At 37.9% G+C, this 21,298-nt stretch overlaps 1 protein-coding gene across 1 annotated transcript in view; it reads left to right on the top strand.

Annotated features, from left to right (window-relative positions):
- The first annotated feature begins 1,848 nt into the window (after nucleotides 1–1,848).
- Nucleotides 1,849–21,298, top strand: part of USP8 (ubiquitin specific peptidase 8) — a 76,706-nt gene continuing 57,256 nt past the window's right edge. Inside the window, exon 1 of the mRNA XM_060618539.3 lies at nucleotides 1,849–1,988. The gene's annotated coding sequence lies outside the window, so the exon portion shown is untranslated. The remainder of the gene's footprint in view (nucleotides 1,989–21,298) is intronic.

Below are 21,298 nucleotides of genomic sequence, written 5' to 3'. Positions count from 1 at the left end.
TAGACAGCTAGTGACCCATTACTTAAACGCTGGGTACCATAGATACTGTTGCTTACTTTGTCACAACACAAATTTGGAAAAGAGCTGGGGTTTACAATTTAATTCAATAAACATAGTTTCATCAAGGTAACCCTACTCTTTAAGCATGCTTATTCCACTAATACTGAGAAGTCACAGATGTCTGTGAATTTCCTTGGAAGGTTCTGGGTTTTTCCTGCTTTCACCATCTTAGTTTAGTTTTGGAATCATCTCATCATCTTGTGCCTGCTTTCCCTTCTGCATCTGTTGACTCACATGTGGCACTACTCCTTAGTTTTCAAAAAACTCAGGCAGATGACTTGTGTTTGAGCAAACTTGACTGACACTTTAAGAAGTGGGGGAAATTCTACTTATGGGGGAATTGGAACCATTATAACAGAGCAACAGAAGTAACTTTAGGTGAATGTTAAAGAGTCCTATTTATTAAAATCTTTTTTCCACCCCATCATAAGGGGCTCTTTTCATTGGTTAATTCATTATCATTTCTCTTTTTCTCTATCACCTCACATTCCTGGTATCCTCTCTCCGAGATGGTCTTCAGGGAATTTCCCATTCTTCTCCCTATCTTTGGTTCCTACTCCCACACTCAGTTTTTTGTTTTGTTTTGTTTTGCTGCTGCTGTTGTTGTTGTCTTATTTATTTGTTTTGAAAGAGAGAATCCAAAGCAGGCTCCTTGCTTTCAGCATAGAGCCCTATGTGGGACTCTAACCCAAGAATCCCTATGAAATCATAACCTGAGCCCAAATCAAGAGTCAAACCATTAACCAACTGAGCCACCCAGGCGCCCCTGTCTTTTTTTTTTTTTTTTTTTTTTAATACCCAAATTCATCAAGGTGCTCAACAGAAAAAACAAAATACAAAAAAACAAACTCTAACAACCAACTTCCTTTCCTACCATCCATTTTCAAAACAGATGCAATTGTTTCCTTGTTATGAAAAATTTGCTAAGTTAGCAGTTCCCGGCAGCACTGTATATTTCATATCAGTCTTAAATCTTTTGGGAAAACTGTGTATAGCTTAAGTATAAAAGAGCTACCATATTTTTGCAGGTATTTCATTGTAACAGAAAGGAAATTAGCATTTATTGAAAGACTACTTACTGTATGTGAAGCACTATGTTTATTTATTACAATTTATTTAAAACCTTTCTGGCAGACACTTACTAGACCTCACCCTCCAGCTTTCCCACCCATGAGACACCGGGATTGTCCCTGGGGACTTAAGTGACCATGCCCAGCAACTCCATCCACAAAACTTTACCATCCAGGCAACCTAACTTTTACTAATTGGAGCATCCAATCACCTTTCTCTATGAGAGTACAAAGATCACCTTACAAGAAAGTTCAAATCTCTTGTTTTTGTAACACTGGGCCTTTAACTTTTGTTAAATGTGTATATATATGTTTTAGGATTATGTTCCTTGTTTGGCCAGAGACTTGGCTTCAGAGAATTTTAAACTTTCAGCCAGAGTTTGAGGGGATTCCAACCCCTTTTCTATTCTAAATCTCCAATCTGAAGAGTAAAAACACGTAGGTAAGAGGCACAAGAGTCCCGGCTTCCTCCGCGGCAAAGCCCACGAAGCGTGTAACACCAAGGTGACTGAACTAGGCCCGACAAATGCAGGGCGCAGGGAACCGACAGACAAGCATAGGGAAACTTAGTCTAGCCTGAGCCCTGCCCTTGCCGCCCATCCCAAACTTCCCCTTTAGTCCTCCCTCCTCCCGGGTAAGGGCAGGACTGCGGAAGAGGAAGCGGTCACGGGCGCGCGCGCAGCCCCTCCCCTCCGTGACGTCCGAGACGCGACGCGTCGCAACGCAGTGCAAACTGGGAAAAGGGGATGCGCTGGGCTAGTTTCCGTCGGGCTAGCGAAGGCTAATTCTTCCTCGAGTTGGTGGAAGATGGGCCTTTGGCGAGGAGGCCGGCGTTAGTGAAGCGTTCCCGGCGCCACGGTGAGTGTGGGTCTGGGTCCTGTCCTGTGTTCCTCGGAAAGCTGTCTGCATTGAACACCCTTTCCTTTCACCAGCTGCTGGTCACTCGGGAGACCAGTCCTGTCCGCCGAGAGGGGTGGAACAACCCCGAACATAGAATCGGCTTTTAGAGGAAGGGCCCAACCTCGAGTCTTTCCCGCCGCCTACCTAGGGTTACCCAGGGAGTTTCGTGTAGTTTTTTTCAGGTTTTCCGATCTTAGAGGTGGCCTTGACCATTCCTCGTTCTTCTTCGACACTTAGACTCGACTTTGACCTGCTTCCTCTGGCCTCCGTTTTCGGATTTTCTGCTGTCGGGCTACAATTCCAGGCCTTTGATACCATCTCTCAGACTGTTTCCCAATCCCTCCTCTGTCCCAATCAAACTTGGTTTTAGTGAAGTCCAAGTATGAGTTTAAAGAGCCTATAAGCTCATCAGAATTAAAATATGACTTTCCCAAATAAAAGCTTTTGCTAAAATGTGGCCTCTCTCCTGGAGTTGCGGGACAAGTTAATTTCACCTCCACTCCACCTTGGTAATTTCAGAACCCTGAATCGCACTGATGTTCATTTATACATAAAGCTGTAGACCACACTTCTCGGGTTCATTCTTTTCTCCAGTTCATTCTATGACCTTGAAGCAAGTCATATAATCACTAACAAAGTATTTACCTGAAGGCATTTAATATTTGTTAAGCACCTTGAGGGTTTCAGATGAAAGGGATGTTACTCTTTCCGAATCTGCAAGCAGTCTTAGTTTTGTATGTCTTCTGCAGCCATTAAAAATATCAAGTGATATTGTTAAGGAGCTGTACCTGTTCTAGGCTTGCCCTGCGGCTTTGCTCTGTGAGCAGATTTTGCATTTTAACAGATTCTGTTTAAGGTTCATTGTCAAATGTCTTTCTGATGGATTTAAATAGTTTCTTGTGACTCCACAGTACTGGACCAGTTTGTCTGAAAAGTGATGTTGGTTGTGCTTTGCTTTTATCATATTGCTCTGGCTGCCTTGAAACGTGTATCCCTTTTTTTGTGGCACATTAGGCATATCTTTAAAATTAGATAGTAAGATTCTTATAATAGTAAAGCAACACTTGTTATTAATGACCTAAATATGCATTAATTGCATGTAAGCATGTAGGTATGTGTTCTTTAAGAAAACAATGCATGAGAAAAACAAAAACAATTTAAAGATGTCTTTCTAGCATTTAACTCTGTATATCCACTTGACCTTTATTAATCATTATGGTCATTTGTTTAGTAATATGAACATACTGGGAAAGATCCAAAATGGCTTCTGTAAAGTTCTAAAATCAAGCATATTAGATTTTTTTTTCCCTTAAAATATCTAACATATTATCTACATGAAGTTGCAATTATTTTTGTAGAGATTAAGGGGAAAATGTGCCCATTAAATATGAGTTGATAACCAAATTAGATATAGTTAAGGAAGCATTTTTAAAAAACTATTGGTTATTGTCCCAGTTACCAATTGCTATATAACAAATCACTCCAAAGTAGCTTCAAACTACAATGTTTTATCTGTTATATTTCTCTGGGCTGCCTGGGGTCAGCTGGTTGATTCTCACTTAAGAGTTTCATGCATTTGTAGTTATATAGGCAGCTAGGTTTTGGAGTCATCTGAAAGCTTACCCGAGTGGGATATCCCAGATGGCTCATTTGTATGGATGGCAGTTGATGTTGTCTGGGAGTTCAGCTGGGGATGTTATCTGGAGCGCCTGCACATGGACTCTTCATGTGCCTTGGATGTCTCACAGCATGGAGTTTGAGTTTCAAGAGCAAGTATCTGAGGAGACAGAAGTGAAAGCTGTCTCTTAAAGCTGGACCCAGAAATTGGCATAGCATTGCTTCCAGCATTCTCTGTTAGAGCAGTCAGAGCCCTCCCCTAACCAAGTGATAGACCCTACCTTTTTTGGAGGGAAGAATATCAAAGAATTTGGGGCCATTAACCTACTATAATAAAGTTGTATTAAACTAATGTTTGGATTTAATAGTAGATGCGGAGTAAGGTACACTTCTGATTTCTTTAACCATAATGCTTTGTATCTTCACAGTACGTTATAATTTTCAAAGCATTTCTCTGTAGGTATTTTGTCATTTGGTACTTAGGAAAACTCTGTAGAAGCAGATGAATCGTTCCCATTTTGTAGATGACGTAAACTGAGGAGTAGCAGTGTTGGTGTTGGGAGGATTTAAGGAATTTGCCCAAAGTCATGTGCTAATAAATGGAAAGTGAAACCAAGACCTACAGTGCTCTAATAACATAAAGCTTAATATAGTAAATGATGAAATATTATATTAAGCTTATTTGGAATTCCATATTTATCGCCATACTAATTCAAGTAAAACAGTACTCGTGTAGTGGTGAATAAAGTCAGTGTCTCCTCTAACACATTACAGTTTAGTTTTTCATAATTCTGAATTCTCTGAAGCATACCAATAATGATGTGAACCTGTATGTCTTTATAGTAAGTGAAATTGTTACATGTTATAATACCAATTTCAAAACAAATTAGTCCTGAAAAAGTTATGGGTATAGGAATCCTGAAGGTTTTATTTTAATTATTATTCTCTCAGTTACATAATTTTAAAATTGAAAATGATTTCTGAGGGCACCTGGGTAGCTCAGTTACACGTCTGACTTTGGCTCTGGTTATGATCTCATGGTTTGTGAGTTCGAGCCCATGTTGGGCTCCGTGCTGACAGTACGGCGGAGCCTTCTTGGGATTCTCTTCCTCTCTCTCTCTCTCTTTCTCTCTCTCTTTCTCTCTTTCTCTTTCTCTCTTTTTCTCTCTTCTTCTCAAAAATAAATAAACTTCAAAAAGAAAAAGAACATGGTTTCTTATTATTTTGATAGATCGGGAATCATAAGACTTAAAATATTGATATCAACTAGAGCCTAATTGTCATCGTCATACTGTTTCACTGCTTTTAGTAACATGCTTATATCCATTTTTTATGTCCATGGATCTGTCTTGACCACGTGTTAGAATTTACCTGAGGAGCTTTTAAAAAATACCTGTGTGCAAGTCCCATGCTCTAAGATTCTAATATAAGCACTTAGGAGTGGGTTCTGTGCATCAATATTTTTAAAAATTCTTTAGGGGATTCTACAGCTAAGATTGAGAAGCATGTCTGCTTTTGTTTATGGTGGTTTTTGGTACATACTAAGTATGATCTGGTTCCCTGTTCATCTATTCTTGCATATGCTAAAAAAATTAAGGAGATAGGGAGAAGATGTACGAAATGGATTAAGGTTATAAATGTAAGTAGACACCTGTTACAGAAAACAGTTACCCTTCTGGTTTCTTTCTAGGAATAGTCTTAATTCAAGTTACAGATTTTGGCATGGTTTGTTAGTACCTATATGATGGTTCTTTGCTTTATATTAACATTATGTACTTCTCTTTCATCTTAAAAGGTGGAAGCTTTGTTAGGAGGTATAGTCTGTGTATTTCTTATAGCTTCTGACATGGCACCTTGAATAGATGTAGGTAGTCTAATAAATGTTTGCCAAATAGAAGACAATTTATACAGTCTTCAGAACTAGGACTAGTTACTTTATTCTTTTTTTTTTTCTTTTTAAGCATTGTAAGAACTTAAAGTTCTTTGAAGCTCTTTTTCTGTGCTTTTCATGACGTTGCACTTATCTGGTTTTTCTTCAGGCTGTTTCTTTCCTCTTTTAGAAACATTCCCTTTCATACTCCTCCCCACCAGGTTCTGAGCCCTTCAAGTATATTATCAGTTATAGAGAAACAAGATCTTATTTCCTTGATTCATTCTCCTGATTTATTATTAGCATAAATGATGTCTGTGTTTTAAAAACTATTATAGAGGTTTTAAAGTATACATAAAAGTGAAGAAAATCAGATTATTTTGAACCACATCCTAGATAATATATCATTTAAGTGTCAATACTTTGTTATCTCCCAAAACAATAGGGATTATCAAAATTAACATTAATGCTTTAATAGTTGATTTAATATTTGTCTGGTCTCTCTATGGACCAAGTCTCTAATTACATATTTATATCTCTGTCAAGACATCTTTAGACGTTGTTCTTTTTGTATATATGTTCAAAATTTTCTGTAAATCAATAGTTCTCATTTGGGAGTAATTTTGCCCCCCAGAGGGCATTCAGGAATGTCTGGAGACATTTTTGATTGTCACAACAGGATGGAGATGAATACTACTGGCATCTAGTGGGTAGAGTCCAGGGATGCTCCTAAATATCCTACAATGCAGAGAGCAGCCTCCCACAACAAATTTTTATCTGGTCCAAAATAGGAGTAGTGCCCAGGTTGAGAAGTGCTGCGGTAAACTGACATTTTTAAGACCACAGTATTCATTTTGTTGTTGTTGTTAGTAGCACTACCATCCTGTGGTGTGTGTGTGTGTGTGTGTGTGTACACAAGAGAAAATTTTCTGTTTCAGTCTGTTACAAAAGCATGCTTCTGCCTTTTTGTGTTCTCTTAAGTGCAACGGCCTGCTAATTATTCTTATCCAAGAATAGCTGTAAGGGATTACAAAGTATTATTCTTTTGTTCTTGTTTCTTCACATTCATCTTGTATATTCCCACTTTGACCTGCCCTGAGATATCATATTTCCCTTCAAAACTGGTTTAGGGGTGCCTGGGTGACTCAATTGGTTAAGCGTCCACCTCTTGATTGTGGCTCAGGTCATGATCTCATAGTCGTGAGATTGAGCCCCCATGAGATTGAGCCCCACGTTGGGGCCTAAGAGTCTCTCTCTCCCTCTCCCCTGCTTGCTCTTCTCTCTCCCTTCCTCTCTGTCTCCCTCTCTCCCTCCCTCCCTCTCTCTCTCTCTCTCTCTCTCAAAAAAAACAAAAAAAACTAGTTTATTGCCTGCTGAATAAAATATAAACAATACTTGACGGCTTCAGAAGTCCTCCATAATATGATCTCCTTACCTAATATAATTTATTGTTAGCCAACCATTATTAAGTGTTGACTGTAAGGACTGAGGTAGGTGCTAGGGATCTAGCATGTCAGAGTAGTGACATGTAAAGAATACATTTGCATGTAATCCATTGATCTGATAATTTCCCAGTACTGATGGTGCCCAATTTACAATGGTTTGACTTAGGATTTTTCAACTTTTTGATGACGCAGAAGTGATACACATTCAGTAGAAACCGTACTTCAAATTTTGAATTTTGATCTTTTTCCAGGCAACACTATGTGGTATATTCTCTTGTGATGCTGGGCAGTGGCAGTGAGCCAGAGCACCCAGTCAGCCATGTGATAGTGAGGGTAAACAACTGATACACTCCCAACTATTCTGTTTTCAGTTTCAGTATAGTATTCAATAAATTATATGAGATATTTAACACTTTATTGTAAAGTAAGTTTTGTGATAGATGGCTTTGCCCAACTATTGGCTAATGTAAGTGATCTGAGCACGTTTAAGGTAGACTAGGTCAAGCTATGATGTTTGTTAGGTTAGGTGTATTACATGCATTTTCAGCTTAATAATATTTTCAATTTATGATGGATTTATTGAGACATTACCCCATCATAAATTGAGAAGGATTTATAATCCCCATAGTATTCCTTATTTTTTTCATTGCCTTCCCATACTAATTCCTCATTTTGTGTCTTTGTTAACATTGGTTTCCTCTTCTGGAATGCCCTCCTTTCTCTCTGTTCATAACTAAATCTCATCCATAGGGCTAGTTTCTGTCTCTGCTTTATCACATCATCATGAGCACTGCATGTTTATGAGGTATGAGGGTCTTAAAACCTAGTCATAACTGTCATTTGGCCCAAATACCATACTAAGGCAAAGGCAATGACATAGATTACACATACTGTAGACCTGAGATCAAGAAATGAACTTCCAAGAACTGGGGCCATCAAGGATGGAAGAAGTGGACCTTAAGTTGGTCCTTGAAAGCAGAAGGACCAGCACAAAAGAGAAGAGAGTGGCTGGAAGAAGCTACACTGCATTTTCTCCTTCTTTTGACTTCCCAGTGACTGGAGTCACATATTAATGTACAGAGTAGCAATTAGTTGATGGCTTATTATTTAATAAGTATTAGATTGGTCTTGGTAACTAAACTAAGATTTGAATCAGAAGCCCTGTGGTGACTCTCTTTATCCTCTAGAGCAGTGTCACTCGAAGTAGTCTGTGTGATAGGCTTGAATATGAATCAGTGGATTGCTTTCTTCACAGAGAAAGTCTTGCTACTATAACAACTTCGGTGTGCTTAATTGATTTACATTCTTTCATAAATTTCTTATTTTATCACACACGGGTAACAGTTCCCCAACCATCACTGATCTGTGGGCCACACTTGGAATAGCATTACTCTGGCAGAACTTGTACACTTTTTCATTTGTAACCTATAGTAAGAAATACATTTTACATTTCAACCCAGTGTTCTGTATATGCATACGCATATAAACAATACTGAAGTTTGATGAAACAATACTTAACCTTACCATATGTGACATGCTCTCATATTTTCTCGTCAATTTTATTTTTTAAATGCTGATTGTGACCTTCTAAATGGTCTTAAAAAAATAAGGAATACTGTAGGGATTACAAATCCTCATTTTATGATGGGGTAATGTCTCAATAAATCCATCATAAATTGAAAATATCATTAAGCTGAAAATGCATGTAATACACCTAACCTAACAAACATCATAGCTTAGCCTAGGCTACCTTAAACGTGCTCAGATCACTTACATTAGCCAATAGTTGGGCAAAGCCATCTATCACAAAACCTACTTTACAATGAAGTGTTAAAAAATTTTTTTGAGTATTTATTTTGAGAGAGACAGAGTGTGTGTGTGCGTGAGAGCAGGGGAGGAGCAGAGAGAGAGGGAGAGATAGACTCTCAAGCAGGCTCCATGCTGTCAGCACATAGCCCGACATGGGGCTTGATCCCATGACTGTGAGACCACAACCTGAGCTGATAGTTAAGATTCGGACACTCAACCAACTGAGCCACCCAGGTGTAGGTGGATTTTTAAAACACTGCTGTCACACAGCAAGTGCTAGACACATAGCAGATACTTAGAAAATACTTAGAAAATAAGTTTTAGCAGTCACTAATTCTTGAAGGGGTTGAGCCTTTTAATACTTTAGGATTACTTTATTATTTTTTTTAAATCTATTTATTTTGAGAGAGCATGGGTGGGGAAGGGACAGAGAGAGAGAGAGAGAGAGAGAGAGAGAGTGAGTGTGAGTGAGAGAGAGAACCCCAAGCAGGCTCTGTGCTGTCAGACAGCAGAGCCCAATTCAGGGCTCGATCCCATGAACTGTGAGATCATGACCTGAACTGAAATCAAGAGTTGAACGCTTAAGTGACTGAGCCACCCAGGTGCCCCAACTTTAAGAGTACTTTAAAACATTTCATGAGGTGTGCCTGGGTGGCTCAGTCAGTTAAGCATCTGACTCTGGCTCAGGTCATCATCTCACAGTTTGTAAGTTCAAGCCCCATATCGGGCTGCGTGCTGACAGCTCAGAGCTGGAGCCTGCTTCAGATTCTGTGTCTCGTCTCTCTCTGCCCCTCCCCTGCTCATGCTCTGTCTCTCTCCCCCTCTCTCAAATATAAACATTAAAAAAAATTTAAAACATTTCATGAATACTTACTACTCTTTGGCATTTAAATTAGAATGAGTATAGAATGCCTTATATGACATATAAGGCAATCAGAAGATATAATGAGTGCTATTGCTGTCAGAAGGGTAGAGATGAGATGAGATGATGGATGCCTGCTGGAGACAAACTTTGCTTTCCTTTCAGCTTTGCCAAGAACCCAGGCAGTGGCTCGTGTGAAGCCCTAGTTCAGATATCAGGACCAGTTTGAATACCACAAACCTCAGTCTTCACTTTTTTACTTTTTAGTCTTTGTGGTTCAGGTCATCTCACTTCTACTTTTTCTCTTTGGAAAAATCAGAAGGAGGTCATAAACAGAGGTGGATACATCTGCCTTCCCTTTCCTTCCCCCATTGTTAGCTCATTTCAGTACTGTCTGGATTTCACTTTTGGAGCACTGCCGTTTAACTGAAGCTGAAGTATTTCATCTTTTTTTTTTTTTTTTTAAGTTTATTTATTTATTTTGAGAGAAAGATAGCAGGGGAGAGGCAGAGAGAGAGGAGAGAGAATCCCAAGCGGGCTCCACCCTGTCAGTGCAGAGCCCTATGCGGGGCTCAAACTCACGAACTCTGAGATCATGACCTGAGCCGAAATCAAGAGTCAGATGGTTAACTGACTGAGCCACCCAGGCGCCCCTGAAATATTTCATCTTTATCAGATTTACACATCTTAAGAAAATTAATTTTTTAGACGAACTTTAATTTTTCTTACATATCCTTTTTTGTTTTTGTTTTTAACTTACAAACCTTTCTGAAGCATAACACAGTTTTAGTGGGCTGTATGTTATATTCAGTTCTAGAGCTAAACAAGTAGACTGTATAAATTGAGTTCTATACATATTAAACATTTTATAAGGATCAGTAGGATTGTTGTGACAACAACAAACTGCTGCTGCTCTTTTTCTTGTTTTTACTGTTACAGCCCAAATAAATTATTAATTCATCCAGTGATACAGCCCTTAATTTATTTTGTCAGTCTATTTTGAAATCTCTTTAGAGGTTTTCACTTTAAAGTGTAGCAGAATGACTTATCAAGAATTTAACACATTAAATTTCGCATAGATTTAAGTTACACATGTATCCTTCTTTGCTGTCTTATTTGTTTAGGGGAAATACTCTTTACCTTGTACTTTGACTTCTGTAGAATGTGTGCTTGTAGAGACAAACAGCAATTAAGGCAATACTGTTAAGTATTTTTAATACCAGGCATCTTATTTAACAGCATAATTTATATAATTTTGTGAATGAAAATGAAAACAACCTTGGTCCTTTTATTAGAGAAAATGTTTTCTTATTTCAGCTATTCTCAAAAATCAAGTAAGGACAGGGGTGCCTGGCTGGCTCAGTCAGTAGAGCATGCTACTCTTCATCTCGGGGTTATAAATTGGAGTGGGTGTAGAGATTATTTTATAAAAATAAAATCTTTAAAAAAAAATCAAATAAGGACAGAGAAGTTCACTTTAAAAAATACAATCTTTCTCCCAGAAACCCTCAGAAAAAACTTTGTCACCATAATCTTATTATTGTACTTTCCCTCCATGTATCTAATTGTTAGCCAATCCCTGTTATTCTACCTTTGCAGTGTCTCTTGTATCTGCCTCCTCCATTCCATCTCTCCTGCCCTAGTTCTGACCTTCATCATCTTTCCTTAGGATCATTATCATAGGTTACTAGTGTCTTCTTTATCTCCAGTCTTTTAAAACCTAACTTTGTAGTGTTGCCAGTTTGGATCATGTAACTCTCTTCTTCAGAACCTTATGGTTATTACCTTTAGAAAACAAAATAAATGCTTTAATGTGACATTCAAGGCCTTCCATTTTCTGTTCCCAGACTATTTTTTCAGGCTTTCCTGTCTAGTAGGTCTTAGTTCGTTCCCTATATCGGCTAGTTCCTAAAGATGTTCTTTGATTTTTTTTCCTGTCAAAAGCCTTTTACCAAGATTCACATAAATGCTGTCTCTTCCAAGATCCCTCTTCTCATGGTTAATCTTCCTTGTTAATTTTTCTTATTGTACAATGTTTGTAACTCTTTATAGTTGGATATCTTACTGTGTTGTATTACCATTGCTTCCAGCTTTCTCTTTCACGTTAATTTTTTTAAACTTGTTGAGGAAAGAGATATCTAATCTTTGAGATCTTGGCAGCACAATATCTTTTATACAGCAGGATATCTGTGAATGCTTGAATCGAATTTAATCTTGAGATAGCTAATGGTTTCCTATTTTAAGTTACCTGGGTAGCATATTTAGTTTTTGTATTGTCTTTCAAAGATCCAAGCTTTAAAGGTAATCATGAAAAACAGATGCAACTGAGAATATTGTCTAGACCTTAATTTTAGAAGGTTCAAATCAATAGCCTTCTTTCCCAGCCAAGAAACCTAATTGTCATGAATCAACAAAATAGACTCTATCTGACTTTTTGAACATATATTCTGCGGTTAGACCACTAACTTGTGACCCAGATAGAGAATAGAGTTGGAAAAACAGGTACTGTCAGACTGGTACCTGGTTACTCTGCCTAACTCTGGCTTTAGTCCCTGTCTTAGTACACTTACTAGTATCACCAACAAAAAATGATTGGGTTTTGGGGGAATTACATTTCAAGAGGTGGTTTGTATTGGGGGAGCAGATATTTGTTCACTGTTGGCTAAGTAAGCCTAAGATCTTAGCTGAGCTACTTGAGGGCAGAAGAGTCAGCAATAGCTCTTGTTACCATTATCTGTCTTCTGGTCTCATTAATAGTTCCAGCTCCACTGTCCCCTGCCCTCTGCTATATGTTTCCTTAAACACCTTCCTTAAGAGTTTCTTGACTTTACTGTGCTTTCCTTTAGTCAAATGTATTACTCCTCAACTGTTGCTTTTTATATTTCAGTAGAAATCATGTTCCTGGAGCACCATCCCACTCTATCCCAACATTCTCTTTTTTATTGCCAGTTTTTTATTTTTCAAGTTATCTACAATGTTTCCATTTCTTTATTCCTTAATGCTCATGCTTTTGCTTCTATTCACACCACTGAATGGAAGCTATATTCCAAAAGATTTATGTATCAGGCTCTTCCAATATTCTAAATATATTTTTTTAAATCAATATTTTAAAACATACATATTTTGTCTTTGTTTTACCCATACTTCCTAACTTTCACATGTGTCTGGGTGTTTTCATATTTATATGCAATTGCACATTTTTATTCATATTTGCATTGTTATACTCATAGTTAATTGCTTTCTTTAAAATTTTTTATGAGATCTATGTTAAGTACATTACTTAAATTCTTTTATATGTTATGAAGCATGACAATAAAATGATTACCGTATGATCACCTTCAAATGTGCCACTGAAGCTGAGGAATAAAACCTTACTGACACCTTGTATGTGTCTCCTGATTACATCCTCTGTCTGCCTCTCCGGATACAGAATTTATGTTTATCATTTCCTGTCTGTCTTTATAGATTTATCTTATTTGTATCTTTAAGCAATACACTGTTTAATTTGTTTGAAAACTTTATACAAATGGTGTTATATATATTCCTGCTTTTTCACTCAGAGTTAGGGGGATAGGCAGGAGGTGGGAATGGGGGACAAAAGGGTGTTCTGTGGTAAACTGTTTATCTTGGAAAGTCACGGACCATGTCTTATATACCCTTTATATCTTTAACACATAACATAGTGTTTTTTGCAAGTTAAGATACTCAAACAATGCTGTAGTCTCTGTAATTATGAGGAAATCCAAGGGATCCCTGTCATACTCTACTTAATGGGTGCTGTGACCTGTTTTTGTGATGAATTGTTGATGAATTAGATATGTAACTAGAAGGGCATTTAATGTTTTTGATCCATTTGGGAATGATGGTGTGGTCCAAAGTTTTTTTTCCTCCCCTATCCCTTTGGCTTTAGTCACAGAACACAGGGTGGAGAGAAAAGTGTAGAAAGTGCTTCTGTATAAGACTTGTTCCTAAATGCAGAGATCTGAAACTGCTAAGTAAAGCATTTGATTAAACATGTGTTTGTAGGTACATAGAGCAAGTATAAGATGGAAAAACATGAATGTTATAAAAACGTAACTTTTAGAGAAAAATAGACAGCTAGGTTTGGTGACTAAGGCAGTCGGTTGATTGTACAGGGTTAGAAGGAATAAGTTTTAAAAAATCACAAAATATTAGTATTTAATATAAAACATGACTAGAATCAAAGCAAATCAGTGTGCCTTTGGAGTTTCACAAAAGTGAACAGATGCCTTTTTCCCCCTAAGTTGTACCTTACTCAGCTTTTCAGGATTAGATGTTCATTGATGACCACTCATCTAATAAAAGTAAACTGATAAAAGGAAGAGCATTAAGATAGTGAAAGGAAATGATGGGGGAAAAAGTTACAGTCTGTTAAATGCATTAATGTAGTTACAGGCATACCTTGGAGGCATTGTGAGTTCAGTTCCAGACCACTGCAATAAAACAAATATTGCAATAAAAAGAACCAAATGAATTTTTTTGTTTCCTAATCCATATGAAAGTTATGTTTACACTGTACTATAGTCTATTTAGTGTGCAATAGCATAGGTCTAAAAAACTACATTGCTAAATTAAAAAATACTTTATTGCTGGCTGGGAAGATGGTAGAGTAGGAGAACCCTAAGCTCACCTTGTCCCAGAGTTACTACTAGATAACACTCACATCAGTGTAAATGGCCCAGAAAATGATTTGGAGACTGGCAGAACAAATTCCACAGCTAAAGGTGTGGAAGAAGAAGGCCCCATCAGAGAAGGTAGGGAGGGCAGAGATACAGTTTGGAAGCAAAATGAACTGCAGCTATCTATGGTGGGGAGGGAACTGGTGGTAAGAAGAAGGGCAAAAAACAGAGAGCTTCACACCAGAGAGCCCACACAGGGGAGACATTTTCCCATAGCATTTGCTTTGAAAGCGAGAGGAGCTGCATTTTGTGAGTTCTTACGACTGGTGGGACTTAGAGCCTGGGATTTTACCGGTGGGACTTAAAGCCTGGGATTTTAAAAATCAGCAGGCTCGGGCTCTTGGAGAGCCAGGAAGTGTGGCCTAGAGAGGCAGGGATCACAGAGAGACCCCAACAGGAACAAAGGAGCTGGCACACTCCCCCCATTATAAACACAGTGCCACCTGCAGGAACCAGCATAGCACCAACACTCACTACCTAATTTGCTTACACCAAGCCTGATCCCTGTACTTTGGCAGATCGCCCTTCCCAGTCACACTTGGCTCAGTCTGGGCACTGCAGGCCCCCTCCCCCAGAAGACTGGCACAGACCCCACCACACCTTGTCTCCTGACGCATGCATTTTGTGGGACCTCACTTCTACCGGCAGCAGTGACACATCTCATTTTGCAAGCAGACCACCACACACCTTGTTAAAATGTGTCCCACCCCACCCGGGATCAAACACTGCCCACAACAGGCAAAGAGAGCCTCTGCAGACAACTGGATTGAAGGAAAAAGAGGCCAGGTTCTCAACAGCAGAGCACATGCAACACACATGGGAGATACTCCCTGAAGCACCAGGCCCTGGGGAACAGGGGACATTGAACACAGGACATTATAGGACCTCTTCTTCATAAGGCCATTAACGTGAAGAGCAAGAGATGTAGCTTACCTTCTTACCACAGAGAAACAAAGTTAACAAAATGAGGAGACAGAGAAATATGTCCAAAATGAAAGAACAAGACCACACCACAACAGAAGACTAAGTGAAATGGATATAATGTGCCTGCTAAAGAATTTAAAATAATGATCACTAAGATAACTCACTGGACTTGAGAAAAGAGTGGAGTACATCAGCGAATGAGACACTTAACAAAGAAGACAGAACCAGATATCAAGAACACTATAAATGAGGGACACCTGGGTGGCTCAGTTGGTTAAGTGTCCAGCTTCGACTCAGGTCATGATCTTGGGGTTCGTGGGTTCAAGCCCTGCATCGGGCTCTGTGCTGACAGCTCAGAGCCTGGAGCCTGTTTTGGATTCTGTGTCTCCCTCTCTCTCTGTCCCTCCCCTGCTCCTGCTCAGTCTCTCTCAAAAAAAAAAAAAAAAAAAAAAAAAAAAAACACTAAAGAAAAAAAAAGGAACACAATAAATGAAATTACAATACACTTGATGGAATAAATAGCAAACTAGTTGAGGCAGAGGAACAAATTAATGACCTGGAAGAGTAATGGAAAGTAACCAAGCTGAGCAAAGGAGAGGAAAGGAAATTAGGTAAATTGAGAATAGTTGTAGGGAACTCTGACTCCATCAAGTGTAGTAACATCTGCATTATAGGGATCTCAGAAGAAGAAGAGAAAAGGGGATAGAAAATTTATTTGAAGAAATAATAATAGCTGAAAACTTCCTTCATCTGGGAAAGGACACAGAAATCCAAGTCTAGGAGGCGCAGAGATCTTCCCAAAAAAATTAATGCAAGGAGGTCCATACCACAAAACATAGTAATTAAAATGGCAAAAAGTAGTAATAAAAAATTCTTAAAGCAGCAAGAGAAGATAGTTACATACAAGTGAAGCCCCATAAGCCTGTAAGCAGATTTTGCAGCAGAAACTGCAGGCCAGAAGGGAGTGGCATAATATATTCAAAGTGCTGAAAGGGAAAAATCTGCAGCCAAGAATACTCTATCCAGAAAGGCTAGCATTCAGAAGAGAAGGAGAGATAAAGAGTTTCTCAGACAAACAAAATTAAAGGAGTTCATAAGTGCTAAACCAGCCCAACAAGAAATATTAAAGGGAAATCATTGAATGGAAAGGAAAGACCGTGAGAGGATGAAAAGTAGAAAACACAAGAGCAGTAAAAATGAGTATTTCTGTAAAAATTAAAGGATTCATAAAAGGATGTAAAATGTGACACCATATACCTAAAACATGGGGTGGGAGAGGAGTACAAAGTGGATCACCAACTTAATATAGATTACTATATATATAAGATGTTATAATAAACCTAAGAGTAACCACAAATAAAAAGCCAGTAATAGGTATGCAAAGAACAAAGAGAAAGGAATTCCAGTATATCACTAAAGAAAACCAATAAATCATGAAAGAGCAAGAGAAAAAAGGATCAGAGAAAATCTGTAGAAACAACCACAAAACAAGTAATAAAATGGCAATAAATACATATCTATCAACAATTACTTTGAACATAAATTGAATGCTCCAGTCAAAAGACATAAGGTGATAGAGTGCATTAAAAAAAAAAAAAAGACCCATGAATAATGCTGCATACAGGAGGTTCATTTCAGACCAAAGACACCTGCAGATTAAAAGTGAGGGGATGGTGAAATACTTATCTTGTAAATGGATGTCAAAAGAAAGCCAAGGTAGCAATACTTACATTGGGCAAGATAGACATTAAGGCAAGGCTGTAACAGACAGACAGGGACACTATATAATCATAGAGGGGACAATCCAGCAAGAAGATATAGCAATCGTAAATATTTAATGTACCCAACATGGGAGCTCCCAAATACATTAAACAGTTAATAGCAAGCATAAAGGAAATCATTAGTAGTAATGCAATAACAGAAAGGGACTTTATTATCCCATTTACATCAATGGACAGATCATCCAAACAAAATGAACAAGGAAACAGTAGCTTTATTTTTAAATTATGTTTGTTTAAGTAATCTCTACACCCAGCATGGGGCTTGAACTCACAACCCCCAGATCAAGAGTCACATACTCTTCTCACTGAGCCAGTCAGTCACACTGAAAACAGTAGCTTTAAATGACCACTGACCAGAGGGATTTACCGGGTATATTCAGAATATTCCATCATAAAACATCAGAATATGCACTCTTTTCAAGTGACATGGAACATTCTCCACAAAAGATCACATATTAGGCTACAAAACAAGTCAACAAATTCAAGAAGATCAGTAATATACATCTTTTCTGACCACAACACTATGAAACTAGAAATCAACTACAAGAAACTATCTGGAAAGAGCACTATATGGAGGTTAAATAACATGGTACTACACAATGAATGGGTCAACCAAGAAATCAAAGAAGAAATCATAAATTTCATGGAAACAAATGAAAATGAAAACACCACAGTCTAAAATCTTCGGGATGCAGCAAAAGTGGTTCTAAGAGGGAAGTGTATAGTAATACAGGGCTACTTCAAGAAGCAAGAAAAATCTCAAACAACCTAACCTTACACCTAAAGGAGCTAGAAAAAGAAGAACAAACATACCTAAAACCAACAGAAGGAAGGAACTATTAAGATTGGAACAGAAATAGATGACATAGAAACAAAAACAAAAAAATAGAACAGATCAATGAAATCAGGAGCTGGTCCTTTAAAAAGATCAACAGAATTGATAAACCTCTAGCCAGACTCTTCAAAAACAAACAAACAAACAAACTTGAATAAACAAAATCACAAATGAAACAGGCATAACAACCAACACCACAGAAATACAAACAATTATAAAAGAATATTATGAAAAATTATATGCCAACAAATTGGACAACCTAGAAGAAATGGATAAATTCCTAGAAGTATATAATCTACCAAAACTAAAGCAGGAAGAAATAGAAAATTTGAACAGACTGATTACCAGCAAGGAAATTGAATGACTCATCAAAAACTGCCAACAAACAAAAGTCAGGACCAGTCGGCTTCACAGGCAAATTCTACCAAACATTTAAAGAAGAGTTAATACCCACTCTTCTCAAACTATTCCAAAAACTAAAAGAGAAAGAAAAACTTCAGAATTCATTCTATGAAGCCAGTATCACCCTGATACCAAAACTAAATAAAGACACCATAAAAAAAGAGAACTATAGGCCAATATCTCCATACTAACAAACTGAATCCAACAATACATTAAAAAAAAACACCATGATCAAGTAGATTTATTCCTGGTATGGCAGGATGGTGGGTTCAGCATTCACAAATCAATCTCTGTGGTAGATCACATCAGTAAGAGAAAGGATACAAACCATATGATCATTTTAATAGATGTAGAAAAAGCATTTGACAAAGTACAACATCCATGACAAAAACCCTCAACAAAGTAGGTGTAGAGGAAACATATGTCAACATAATAAAGTCCATCTATGAAAAACCCACAGTTAACATCATACCCAGTGGTGAAAAACTGAAAGGTTTCCCCCTGAGATCAGGAACAAGACAAGGATGTCCATTCTCACCACTTTTATTCAACATAGTACTGGAAGTCCTAGCCACAGCAATCAGACAACAAATAGAAATGCATCCATATTGGTAAGGAAGAAGTAAAACTTTTACTCTTTGCAGATGACATGGTACTGTATATAGAATACCCTAAAGCATAAACCAAAAAAAGTACCAGAACTGATAAATTAATTGGTAAAGTCACAGGATACAAAATCAGTGTGTACACACAGGATACAAAATCAGGTACACAGGATACAAAATCAGTTGCATTCCTATGCACTTATAAAGAAGCAGCAGAAAGTGAAATTAAGAATTCCATTTACAGTTGCGCCAAGTACAATAAAATATCTAGGAATAAATTTAACCAAGGAAGTGGAAGACCTGTACTCTGAAAACTATAAATCACTGATGAAAGAAATTGAGGATACAAAGAAATGGAAAGACAGTCTATGCACATAGGTTGAAAGAACAAATATTGTTCAAATGTCTATACTACCCAAAGCAATCTACGGATTTAATGCAATCCCTGTCAAAATAGCAACTCAAACTAGAACAAACAGTCCTAAAATTTGTATGGAACCACAAGAGACCCCAAGTAACCAAGGCAATCTTGAAAAATAAAAAATGAAACTGAAGGTATCACAATTCCAGACTTTTATTACACAGGTGTAGTAATCAAAATAGTAGGATACTGGCATAAAAATAGACAATAGATCAATGGAACAGAATAGAAAACCCAGAAATAAACCCACGATTGTATAGTCCCTTAATCTTCAGCAAAGGAGGCAAGAATATACAATGGGAAAAAGACCAACAAATCGTGTTGGGCTATCTGGACAGCTACATGCAAAAGAATGAAATTGGACCACACAATGTATTTCTTCATACACAAAAATAAACTCAAAATGGATTAAAGACCTACATGTGAGACCTGAAACCACAAAAATCCTAAGAGATCATAGGCAGTAATTTCTCTAACATCGGCCATAGCAACATTTTTCTATATATATCTCATGAGGCAAGCGGAAAAATAAACTCTTGGGGCTACATCAAAAAGCTGCACGGTGAGGGAAACAAAGGCCAACTAGTGAATGGCAGAAGATATTTGCATATGACATATCTGATAAAGGGTTAGTATCCAAAATATATAAAGAACTTATACAACCCCATACCCCAAAACAATAATCTAGTTTAAAAACAGGCAGAAGACATGAACAGACATTTCTTCACAGGAGACCTAGGGCGCCTGGGTGTCATAGTCTGTTAGGTCATAATCTCATGGTTTGTGAGTTGGAGCCCCACATTGGGCTCTGTGCTGACAGCACAGAGCCTGCTTCAGACCTTCTGCCTCCCTCTCTCTGCCCCTCCCCTGCTCATGCTCTTTCTCTCTCAAAAATAAATAAACGTTTAAAAATTCTAAAGAAAAAAAGACATATAGAGGACCAACAGACACACATAAAGGTATTCGGTGTCACTCATCATCATCTAAATGCAAGACTACAATGAGGTATCATCTCATCTGCCAAAATGGCTAAAATCAAAGACACAAGAAACAAATGTTGGCAAGAATGTGAAGAAAAAGGAGCCCTCATGTACTGCGCAGCCACTGGTGCAGCCACTGTCGAAAACAGTGTGACTGTTTCTTAAAAAGTTAAAAATAGGGGTGCCTGGGTGGCTCAGTCGGTTGAGCATCCGACTTCAGCTCAGGTCATGATCTCACACTCCATGAGTTCAAGCCCCGTGTCGGGCTCTGTGCTGACAGCTGAGAACCTGGAGCCTGCTTCAGATTCTGGGTCTCCCCCTCTCTCTGCCCCTCCCCTGCTCATACTCTGCCTCTCTCTGTCTTCAAAAACAAATAAAAACATTAAAAAAAATTTTTTTTTAAGTTAAAAACAGAACTACCCAATGATCCAGTAATCACTACTGGGTATTTACCCCCAAAATACAAAAACACTAATTCAAAGGGATACATGCACCCCTTTGTTTATTGCAGCATTATTTATAATAATAGCCAAGATATGGAAGCAACCCAAGTGTTCTTTGGTAGATGAATAGATGAAGAAGTGGTATATATTATATATATATGAGTATGACATATAATTATATGTAAAATATTTTATATGTTATATATTTATTATATATGGTGCATATATATATAACGTATTTTATATATGTAATGAAATACTTAGCGATATAAAAGAATGAAATCTTGCCATTTGCAACAACATGGATGGCACTAGAGAATGTAAACGACATTTTTAGAGAAAGACAAATACCATATTATTGACTCGTGGAATTTAAGAAATGAAACAAAGGAAAAAAAAAACAAGGTAGACAAACCAAGAAACAGATTCTTTTGAAAAGATTTTTTAAGTGTTTATTTTCGAGAAAGAGGCAGAGCATGAACAGGGAAGGGGCAGAGAGAGAGGGAGACACAGAATCTGAAGAGGGCTCTGAGCCATCAGCACAGATCCCCATGCAGGGCTCAAACCCACCGAC

The sequence above is a fragment of the Panthera onca genome, chromosome B3 (genome assembly GCF_046562875.1).
Source record: "Panthera onca isolate mPanOnc1 chromosome B3, mPanOnc1 haplotype 2, whole genome shotgun sequence".
Taxonomy (NCBI): Eukaryota; Metazoa; Chordata; class Mammalia; order Carnivora; family Felidae; genus Panthera; species Panthera onca.
This window is presented reverse-complemented; position numbering and strand designations above follow the sequence as displayed.